The sequence below is a fragment of the Amaranthus tricolor genome, chromosome 1 (genome assembly GCF_026212465.1).
Source record: "Amaranthus tricolor cultivar Red isolate AtriRed21 chromosome 1, ASM2621246v1, whole genome shotgun sequence".
Lineage (NCBI taxonomy): Eukaryota > Viridiplantae > Streptophyta > Magnoliopsida > Caryophyllales > Amaranthaceae > Amaranthus > Amaranthus tricolor.
In genome coordinates, this window is record NC_080047.1 from 16,897,652 (window position 1) to 16,909,039 (window position 11,388).

Below are 11,388 nucleotides of genomic sequence, written 5' to 3' on the forward strand. Positions count from 1 at the left end.
AAAATAAGATGTTCATCAAAATAACAAATTACAAAGTGTGTACCCCAGCTGGTACAAGAAAAGAAATTAGAAACATATTTTTTGAATAGTTGAGAACAAATGATTGCAACAATTAAAATATTAAAAAGCAGTAGGTGGAGGGATCATTGTGCAGTCTCTTCTTCTTCAATGTATTCGGTCTGCACCTCTATCGTATCAAGTTTAGCACCAAGACGGGCTTCCATCTAGGTCATTTGATCAGTAAGTGAGGCCAAAGAGACACGAATCTCATCCTGAAATGCAAAGAAACGAGACTGCAAATCGTTAAGCTTTAAGAGAATAGAGAATAAAGGAGCTGTGGGAACAGTGGTGTGATCAAAGCCATGGTTGGGTGAAGTTTGAGTGGTAACTGGTGGTGGTGAAGATGGTATGGGTGATAGTGGTGGTGATGGAAATTGATGGTGTGATGGTGTGGTTGGCTTTGGTGAGGGAGGTTTATTATTGGTACTTTCTTAATTGCTACTGCATTTTTCAAATTAGGTTTGATTTCTTTCGTTTTATCTACTTTTTGTGATTTTTCAAGTTTTTTTAGTACTTTATTGAATTGTACTTACGCATTTATGTTTATTGCGATTTTTTCCTGCGTTTATGTTTGATTTCTTCAAGTTTTTTCGACTTTGATTACATATTTTGCTGCGTTTTATTACTTAATAGTCTTGTGTTTTATTTGTTGTTTCTTGTTAATTTTTATGGTTTATGTGTTGTTTTATGTTATTTTTCTGTTTTTATGTATAATTTTTGTAAATGCTTTGTAAATTTTTTGTGTTGTTTTATGTTATTTTAATGCTACTTGTTTATACTTTTTTGTTGTGTTGTTGTACATGAACTCAGATTTGTCATTTGTTTATTTGTACATGAACTCAGATTTGTCATTTGTTTATTTTATGTATGTATCCTTTTTATGAGAGTAGTTTTGTGTTCTCGTTTTTTTTTTGTTATTTTTCATGGTTTTTGTGTTTTTTTTATGTTATTTTCCTGTTTAATTTCTACATGTTGTTATTTGTTTTTCATGATTTCAAAATAAAAGATGATTGTCACTAAAAATTCTAAACATTCTACTAAACCAACTGAGGTTGAGAGTATTAACAAACTTATTGCAAAGAGAAAAGAGGAAAAGCAGAAGAAAAAAAGCAAAAGTTGAACATGAAGGTTGCTATATATTCATTTATTATTTTTTTAACATTTTTTCATGTTATGATTTGTTGATTTATTGTTACTTTCTAATATATTAATTTATATGTTTTTTAGACTCATTGAAGCCAAAAACAACAACATCATCCAAACGTAAAAAATCCATTGATGCTGATACAAGTATTGAAGAGCACTTAAGGGAAACTCTTCCGTTGCCTTTTTGTTCTACTCCATAGTTATCAAAACGTAGAAAAGGGAATGATGCAAGTCAAGGTATTATTATGTTTTATTACCTTATATGTGTTTTTAGATGTATCACTAGTGGAAAAAACCTTATTTGCTGCGGTTTTTTTGGCCAAAAAATGCTGCGGTTTTGGCCCGCAGCAATAGTGATAGCAGCAAATAACCTATTTTAAATGCTGCGGTTTAAAACCGCAGCAAAAAACTGACTATTTGCTGCGGGCTTCTTAAAAAACCGCAGCAAATAAGCATTATTTGCTACGATTTTAAGAAGCTCGGAGCAAATAAGTGCTCATAAAACGAAAAAAAAAATAAATAATTTTTTTTTTTGCTTTTTTCGTTTAATATTAAATAATCCAATAATATACAATGTAATAAACAATGATTAATCCAATGATAATCACCAATTAACACCAATAATCACCAATAATCTCTTTGTAAACTCTCGATCGTATATATAATATAATAATATGTACATATACAAATTAAATTCCTAATAAATCGAAAGTGAATAGTGGATTCGAGTTGAGAATTTTTGTCCTTCGAATAAACATCGACATGGCAAACTATCAATCTGCAAATCCAACGAAACACAAATAAGCATTAAACCATTCCAAAAGCATAATTAATTAACATTCTAGAAGTACATTAGAATACCAACTTAATCCTAAAAATAGAAAATGAATAATACATTATCAACAATCAATCACCAAGGAACTTGATCATTCACAAACATCGCATTCAATCTTAAATCTTTATAAACATAAAAATAATGACACAAAAGCAACAAACCTTTTGAACCTGATTGAAACTAAAAGAATTGTTCATTAGCTAAAAGATATCTTCTTGTATTTTATAAGTAATGTATATAAATCTCATTTCATTATGAGGTTCTTTAAATCTCTTCAGTTTCTTAGCCGATTTTCGATAAGCAAAAGCCACTATCCTACTTCCAAATTTCTACTTCACACAGATAATAAAGCAAAGCAGGTTTAATACCAGCAAAAATTATCATCACCAAATAAAGATTGATATATAATTAAATTACATGATTATAATCTTACATGATGTCGTTTACAAGAACAACTACCCATTGAACCATTGATACCACATACATAAGTAATTATTCACATTCAAATATACAACTACATATATACATAAGTAAATTATTCACATTCAATCTACCCTAAAAATCCTAATTAATTAAAATTATTCACATTCAAATATTCAAGTACATACATAAGTAAATTCTTCACATTCAAATATAAAATACATACCTTCATAATGAGATATGATAATTTTATTTCTACAATAAGATTACGTAACCTACAATGAAAAACATAATCAAAATTAGTATAAAAAAAAGACTAAATCCTTATTAAAACACAATGAATTGAAAAAGAACAAGACTAGCCCTAATTTTGTGGCTTTTGAAGGAAAAGCAACAATGGTGGGTTGAAGAACTTAAACAAAGATGGAGAAGGAAATTCGTGCAATGGGTGGTTATTGAAGCAACAAATTTCAACAACACAGGAACTTGAAGAGCTTAAACAAAGTCGTGGGGTTTGCAAGATGATGAACGAAATCAAGAGAAAACACAGTACAGTCGTATGATTTGAAAAAATTGAAGAACTTGAAGAGATTTTTCGTGGGTTTTTGAAGAAATTTTCTGAAATTGAAGAGCTTGAAGAAGAAAACAGTCGTCGTCATTTTTGAAGAAAGTTATTTTAGGGTTTTAAGCAATTGAACGTCAAAACGCGTTTTTATATTTTCTGAACTTCTAAGAAGCTCGCAGTAAATAAGTGATTATTAAACGAATTTTTTTTTAATACTTATTTGCTGCGGTTTTACTAAAACCGCAGCAAATAATGCTTTTTTTTCGTTTAATAAGCACTTATTAGCTGCGGGCTTAATAAAACCGCAGCAAATAATGCTTATTTGCTGCGGGCATCAGAAAAACCGCAGCATTTGTACTATATTTTTTTTTCTTTTTTTTTTGCTATTTAATGCTGCATCTAAAAAAAACCGCAGCAAATGACACACAGCAAATGAGGTTTTTTCCACTAGTGTATGTCAATTTTAATTATTATTTTATAAATGCTATAATAGAAAAGGGTGTAGTTTGTGTAAACAGAATCACTGATATCACTGAAGTGCAAGGTGAAGAGCTTGAAAATGAAGGTACAAAATTTAATCTATTTTTGTACCATTTCATGTTACGCTACATTGTTTTCATGTTATTTGCATAGAGGTTCATGTTATTTTATTGTACAAAATTTTTAATTTGTTTTTATGTGTTTTATGTTTTCATGTTTTGTGTTGTAGTGTTGTTTTTTAATGTTCATTTTTCTAAATTCTTACAACCATTGTAGAGCAAGTTTAAGAATGAAAATTATGGACACCACTGAAAAGCTTGTAGACAATGTGCATGTATCAAAGAGTAGTGCTGTTGCGAAAGTAGAGATATAAGGATAAAATCTAGTGCTTCGAAGAAGAAGTCTAAGAGTCAGCAACACATAGCTGATGTTGAACATGAAGGTTCTTATATATTCATTTATTATTTGTACTTCTTTATGTTAACATATTTCATGTTATTATTTGATCACTTATTGTTACTTTCTTATGTATTATTTTATATGCATTTGTAGACTCATTGATGCAAAAAAAATCAACATCATCCAAACCTCAAAAAACCGTTGTTGTTGATAAATGTATTGAAGAGGAATTGAGACAAACTCTTTCGTTGCCTATATGTTCTACTCCATCATCATCAAAACGTAGAAAAGGCAATGAAGCAAGTAAAGGTATTATTATGTTTTAATGATCTTATTAACTAATGTTTATTATTATTTTGTTCTATATAATTTAATGTTACTTTTCATGATTATTATGTTACTTTTATTTTAATTTCATGTTATTTATGCGCAATTTTTGAAATCATTACAGAGCAAGATTTAGTGACACAATGTGAAGATGATCAATCCAAAGAAGGTATGCAAATATAAATTAATTAAATAATTATATATTTAGTTAGTTTTTCATCATATATATATATATATATATATATATATATATATATATATATATATATATATACATATATATATATATACATATATATATATATATACATATATATATATATATACATATATATATATATACATATATATATATATAAATATATATATATATAAATAAATAAATAAATAAATATATATATATATATATATATATATATATATATATATATATATATATATATATATATATATATATATATATATATATATATATATATATATATATATATATATATATATATACATATATATATATAAGTTATAAATTTTCTTTACATAGTTGAGGCTGCACCAATGCCCCTACCTGCAAAGGAAGGTGCATAATCTAATGTTCTTTTTATTGGTTTTGCTTTGCTTTATGTGAAATTCGTGTTGCTTTTAACTACTGTCCAAATGTATAACTATGTCAAAATTTATAACTACTGTCCAAATTTTTTTTATATACGCAGTTAAGGCAGCAACAACACCCGAAGTGGCAACTGTAGATAAAGTTAATGTTGATGAGCAAGCAAAAGATGATTCCATTTCTGAATATGAATCAGTAAGTAGCGGACATGAAGAAATTGAGCAAGATGATGAGCAAGATGATTTAGGGACACAACGTGAAGATGATCAATCCAAAGAAGGTATGCAAATTATATATTATTATTTAATTTTATATTATAAATTATTGCATTTATTTGATTAACACATTAAAAATATCTACAGATGAAAAAGCTAATACTAATGAGGAAAATCAAGAGGCTGAAGAAGTTGTACCTGAACAAGGTATCCAAGTCTAAGATATTTTTTTTAATTTTTTAAATGTTATCTATACATTATAACATGAAACTATATACTTGTATATATAGTGATGGGAAATCTTGCAAGTGAAGGTGGACAAGGTTCTACAAAAGAAAAAAATGGAAAGGAGGCAGGTAAAGGTATGAAATTGATTTTTAAAATTTTAATATGAATTTGTGTTACTTTCCAACAATTTATTGTTTTTGAAGTTTCAAAGCTTGTGTCGTCAGAGATTTTCACTAGCACAAGTTCAAGTGAAAGTGAATCTGCGAATAATGTTCACAGCAAATCTGATTCGGAAACTAATGACAGTGAGGAGGAAGAAAAAGGTATTTTTTAAAATGTGTCCCTATTATATTTTTTGTGTATTTTTTGTTGTTATTTTCCAACAATTTATTACCTTTTAATTGTTTCATGTTGTTTTTCATTAAGTGTTATAGTAATTAAATCTTTTTTTTTCTATTATAGAAATTGAAACAAAGATGAAGATTGTGAATAGAAGGAAAGGAAAACAGTCAAAAGGTTTGCAGTTTAAGAACTTCAACTTATATAAAGTTTTTTTTTTTTTTGCTTGCTTTAAAAGAAATTATATTTCTTTGTAGATGTTCAAAGTCAATCAACTTGTAGGTTGACTATAAGTCGTGCTTTGCAATTGAGTTTAGCTTCTCAAAAAAAGTATTGTTGGCAAAAATATGCAATTGGTAAAGCGTAATTCGAAGAAGGATGTTGAATCTACGTCTATTGTTGTTAAACTTGAAGAGTGAGTGATCCGAAACTGTTATTTTTCATTATTTTATTTTTTTTTTGTAGTGCATCATTATGTATACATCTTGTAAAAGAGTTTGTATCGATGATAATTATGTTGCTTTTTAAACAGTTTTGGTTGTTAGTAACATATTTTTAATATTTCTTATGTGGCAGGCGAAAAGAATCCTTTCATTTACTTTCAAATGCGGGGGGACTTATGCTTTTATGTGATATGATGTCTTTAGAACAAAAAGAAGATTTGAAAGAAATTGATTTTGATGGTCTATTGCATGTTAATATGTTGAAAAGCTTTCATGGCATTGTGCCTTGGTTCATCAAACAATACGATACTGAGACAAATGTTTTTATTGTTAATGAAACCACCAAGTTTACAATAACAGCGTTTGATATATGTGACATTTTCGGTTTGCCAATCAATGAATCAAACCCTGTTATTGAAACTAGTAGGCAAAGGAAGAATAATCTTGATTCTTATTTGGTTGACCAATGGAGGGAGAAACTAGATGATTGTCAAAGTAGGGAAATATCTTCGCAAAAAATGTTTGATAAGATTTTGACTAATTTAAGGGATGGCGGACCTGATTTTAAATGTTCATTGTAATGTATGTGATGGTTACCTATTTGGCCCCCACTCCTCACAAACAAGTAGATTAGAGCTTAGTTAAACCTTTGGCTGATGTTGATGCAATAGGATCTTTGGATTGGTGTGGTTGGGTGTTGAAAAAGCTTAGGGAAAATGTGAAAAGGGCACAAAATAAGAAATTGAAATACATTCCTGTTTGCGTTACTATCTTGGAATTAGCATTTTATCATAGGTTTAGTATGAGAGGAGTTTGGCCTTCAAAAGAATTACCTTTAGTACAACACTGGACTTATGATTTGTTGAAAGAGAAAGCTAAATCTGAATTGAAAGTAAGATCTATGGGCCTTGGGGAGTTTGATTTATCTACATACCCAATCACTTCAAAGAAGATAGAGAGGAACATTATGCAATTTCAACAAAGAAATGTGCTACAACAAGATTATTTGTCGGTCCCTTTGCCGCAAGAGTACAAGATGGTTAGCGATTAGGAGATTCATAATGAGTCAAAAGATGTGAGTTTACTTTTAATTTACTAGTACTGTTATGTTTTTTAAGTCTTTTAAGACTTTTAATGTTTCGTTCTAAGAGTTTCATGTTACTTTTTGCAAACATTTTTAAGTTCATTTTTACTGATTTAAGTTTTATGTTCTGACTTATAATTATTGTTACTATTTTAAATAGTTTTCATTTTTACTAATTAAAGTTCATTGTTGCAAACAGTTTTAAGTTTATTTGTTTATGTCAAACCGTTTAACGTTACTGATCTAGAATTTATTGTTTCTTTCTGACTATTTAATGTTACTTTTTATCAGGAAATTGTTGAGGAATTAACAAAGATGAATAGGAATATGGATATTGTTACTCAATATCATATGAAAAATTTCAAGAGATTGAAAGCAATCGCTACTTAAGCCACAATCTCAATTGGGCAGAAAAAGCGGAAAGACTCTTTATCGCCAACCATTTTACAATGGCTTTCTAACCCTAATGTGTGGAAGGAAATTGATAATGTGGTTGACAAACTTATGGATGCTAGGACAAGAGCTTCTAACATTGACTTTCCATCTTTTGATCTAGGGTTAGAAGAATTTGAGATTCTTAATGTTGGGCAAGCGAAGATGAAAGTGAATGTTGATAAAGGGAAAAAGAAAATGAAATGACGAATCAAAGAATTTGAAATGTTATGCTTAAAAAACTCATTTGGGTAATACTTTTGTTATTATGTAGTTTAAAAGATGGTTTTTCGATTGACTTAGTTACTTTTGGATGCTACTTAGAAATTATGTATTTTGACAACAGTGTATGGTACACAAGTAACTGTTTTATAAGTTTTAGCAACATATAAGTTGTAAAAAGTATCATCTATGCTTCTTTTATATTATTCTTAGTGTTTCTTTCAATTTATGTTATATTAAATACCTTGTGGATGATACTTTTGTCATGTGTTAGTTACTTTTTGGGATGTTATTTTGAAAGGTTGTACTTAGAAAACAGTGTATATTAAACAAGAATAACTGTTGTATGATGTTTAGCAACATTTAACTTGCAAAAAGTATTATTTATGCATCCTATAGTAGTGTTTACTTACACTTCATTCATCATTCATTAGATTACATAAATATTTTCATAATATTCATAATGAAATAAACCATGATGTTCAATTACATTTTTCAGAATGTTTATAGCCATAGTAACATCAATGACTATTTATAATTATATGTTTTATAGTAGAAAGAAACATATTTGTAGTAGAAAGAAACATATTTGTAGTAGACAAAAACATAAATATCTCCAATTACATTTCTAAGTAATGTTGATATTAACAAGGACAAAACTATAGTCTAATCAATTTTGATCTTGAAGTCTGCAGTAACATCTTCTTCTTCAACAGCAACACAAAATGTTGATTAATGTGTCCCTAATCAAAGTTAAAAAGAACAAATTTTAATAGAATATTGAGGTTATCAAAATAATTATAATTAATTAATCAAAAATCTTACCAAAAAGATAATAAAATACCCCTAAAAATCATGATTTGCGTGATCTTGTAGTCCTTTTGTTGCTTGTATCATTTCATAAAAAAGTAGTTGAATAATATAAATAAAAAATAATTAAAAAGTTTGATAAGAAGTAAGTTCAAAAATACAATAAGCACTTACTTTTTGTTCTAGTCTGGGCATGTACGACTATTATGACCGGCGATCTTTCCACATGTTTTACAACGCTTTGGAATTATAGACCTATGAGCCTCTTTGTCATTAGTATCACTTTCCTTTCTAGTGCCCTTATTTGAAGATGCTTTTGGATTTTGGATGCTAATAACTTCAGGTGCTTTACAACCAACAAAATCCTCAAAATTCTGATCTTTTGTTTGTTCCACTAGACTGTTTTTCTTTTCTAGAAGTTCACTGGAATAGACTTTTAATTTCTCCAATAATTCTTGAAGATCATCTATACTACTTTCTGCCAGACCAACACAACGATGAACTTTCTTCCAAACATCCCCTAATATCCTTTTTTTAGATCATCAATAATAGAATCAATTAATTGTACTCCATTAACATCATATATAGGAGTTTTTAAAGCAAGCTTAGTCCACCTACTCAAAACGTGTTGCTCAGACAATTTATTAACACCCTTAGCATTTAAAACCCAAAGAGAATGCCTACATAAAATTCCAACACGTTTAAACATCTTACATGAGCAATCCACCTCAAGTGTTGTTGGATTGAAGACAACATTAAAAACCCTTTTGTTACGCAAATAAATCACTGAAAAACAAACTCTTTACCATTATCAAAATGATGTGTGTCCAGCCCATATTCAAACAAGCAGCGCCAATTTCAGCTTGAAAATCATAAAAAGCAGCAAGAGTATATATAGAAGCAGCATGTTTTTCCAACATTAATGGTGTCTTAAGTGGTGGAGTAAACAACTTATCCTTACTTTCAAGTATTTTCAATTTATGACGTTGTGCATCCATTGCGCTTTGAAATCGCATTTGGAGCTCGACTAAAGTGAGAAATCTATTAACAAAAAAATTAAAAAGTTATTCTCACTTTCTGACCTTGATGTAGTCCTAAACAAACCACCCATATAAATAGATCTAAAATAAGCAGGAACCCACATTTCCCTGATATTATACATAGTTGACAACCAAACATTTTCATCCAACTTATGTTCCTTATAATCAAATAGCAATTTTGACCATTCAGATTCAAATTCATGTGGCTCGTTGTCCCTATTGTACACCAAATAATTAATTCTTTAAGAAAGTTTTCATCACTACGCAATTCAACAGATACTTTATCCTTCAACTTTTTCATTATGTGCCATACACAATTTATGAACAGACTTTGGAAAAACTGTCGACAAAGCAATCTTAACAGCAGGGTTTTGATCAGTAGTGATAGAATACGGTTGTTTCCCACCCATAGCATTCAAAAAAGTCTGAAAAAGTCATGTATATGATGCAACATCCTCCTTGCTACTTAAACCAATGGCAAATGTAACACATTGCTTATGATTATCTACACCCGTAAATGGCACAAATACTAAATTATACTCCCTCCAAACCAATTTAGTTGTCCCATTTCCTTATTTGGCAAAGTCTTTTTAGTTGTCCCATTTCTATTTTTGTTAATTTTTTTTTACCTAAATATCCTTAGTTCACACAAGTAATTACGAATATACCCCCATATACCTTACTTACCCTTCACTACTTACCCTTCACTACTTACCCTTCATCTAAAATGGTTCGGAGGGAGTACTTATTAGTGCTATATGTAGCATCTATAGAAATAAAGTCACCAAAAACAGCATAATTTCTTCTACACGTACCATCAGCCCACATTGCCAACCATAGTGATTTGGAATCATCAACATCAAAATCAAAGAAAAAGCTAAGGTAATTTTCTTTTTTCCTAAGAAACATTTCAACAAACATTTGACCATCAGCATCATTAATATACCCTTTTAAATCCCTATAAAAATTCTTAAAATCATCTAGAGATGAACCAATTTTCATGTAGCTACCTACTTGCTCTTTCCACATTCTAAATGAACAAGTGGAACCTTGATTCAACTTTAAATTATTAAAAATAAACTTTTTTTTTCCAATGTGCATGTTAGATTAACCTTTCATATGCAATCTAGTAGTAGGAGATGCAAAACCATGGTTATGACCTTCTACAAACTTAAAAACAACATATTTTTCGTCTTTAGCTCTGCGAAAACCAATTATAGCAGGAAAATTCACACGAGAATGTAAACGTTTTCTCTTAGTATTAGATTTCACAGTTCTTTGCCCTTGTCATTACAAACACAATACTTAATTATAATAACACCATTAGACTTTTTCTCCCCAAAACGTCTAACTTTAAAGCCACAAGCATTTGCATAATTCTTATAAAACATAAATCATCATCTAATGTATCAAATATCATATTTACTTCAGGAAGTAAGTTAGCTTGACAGTGAGGGATTACTGTTTTGGGTTCCCCATAAAGGGCTAAACATAAATCAAATATTGGCTTAGGTGTGGATGAACTAGCATTATCTACAACTAATTCATCAATTTCTTCTAACTGAACTTGAAAAAGATAATTACACTATATTTTAATAAAGCAAATAACACTAATAAAGAAAATAACAAAATTATAAACTCTTATATTTAAAAAAAATAACACTAATAAAGCAACATGTAAATTATTTAAACAATTACAACAGTTATTGTTCACCATTTATTTCAGAAACTAACGT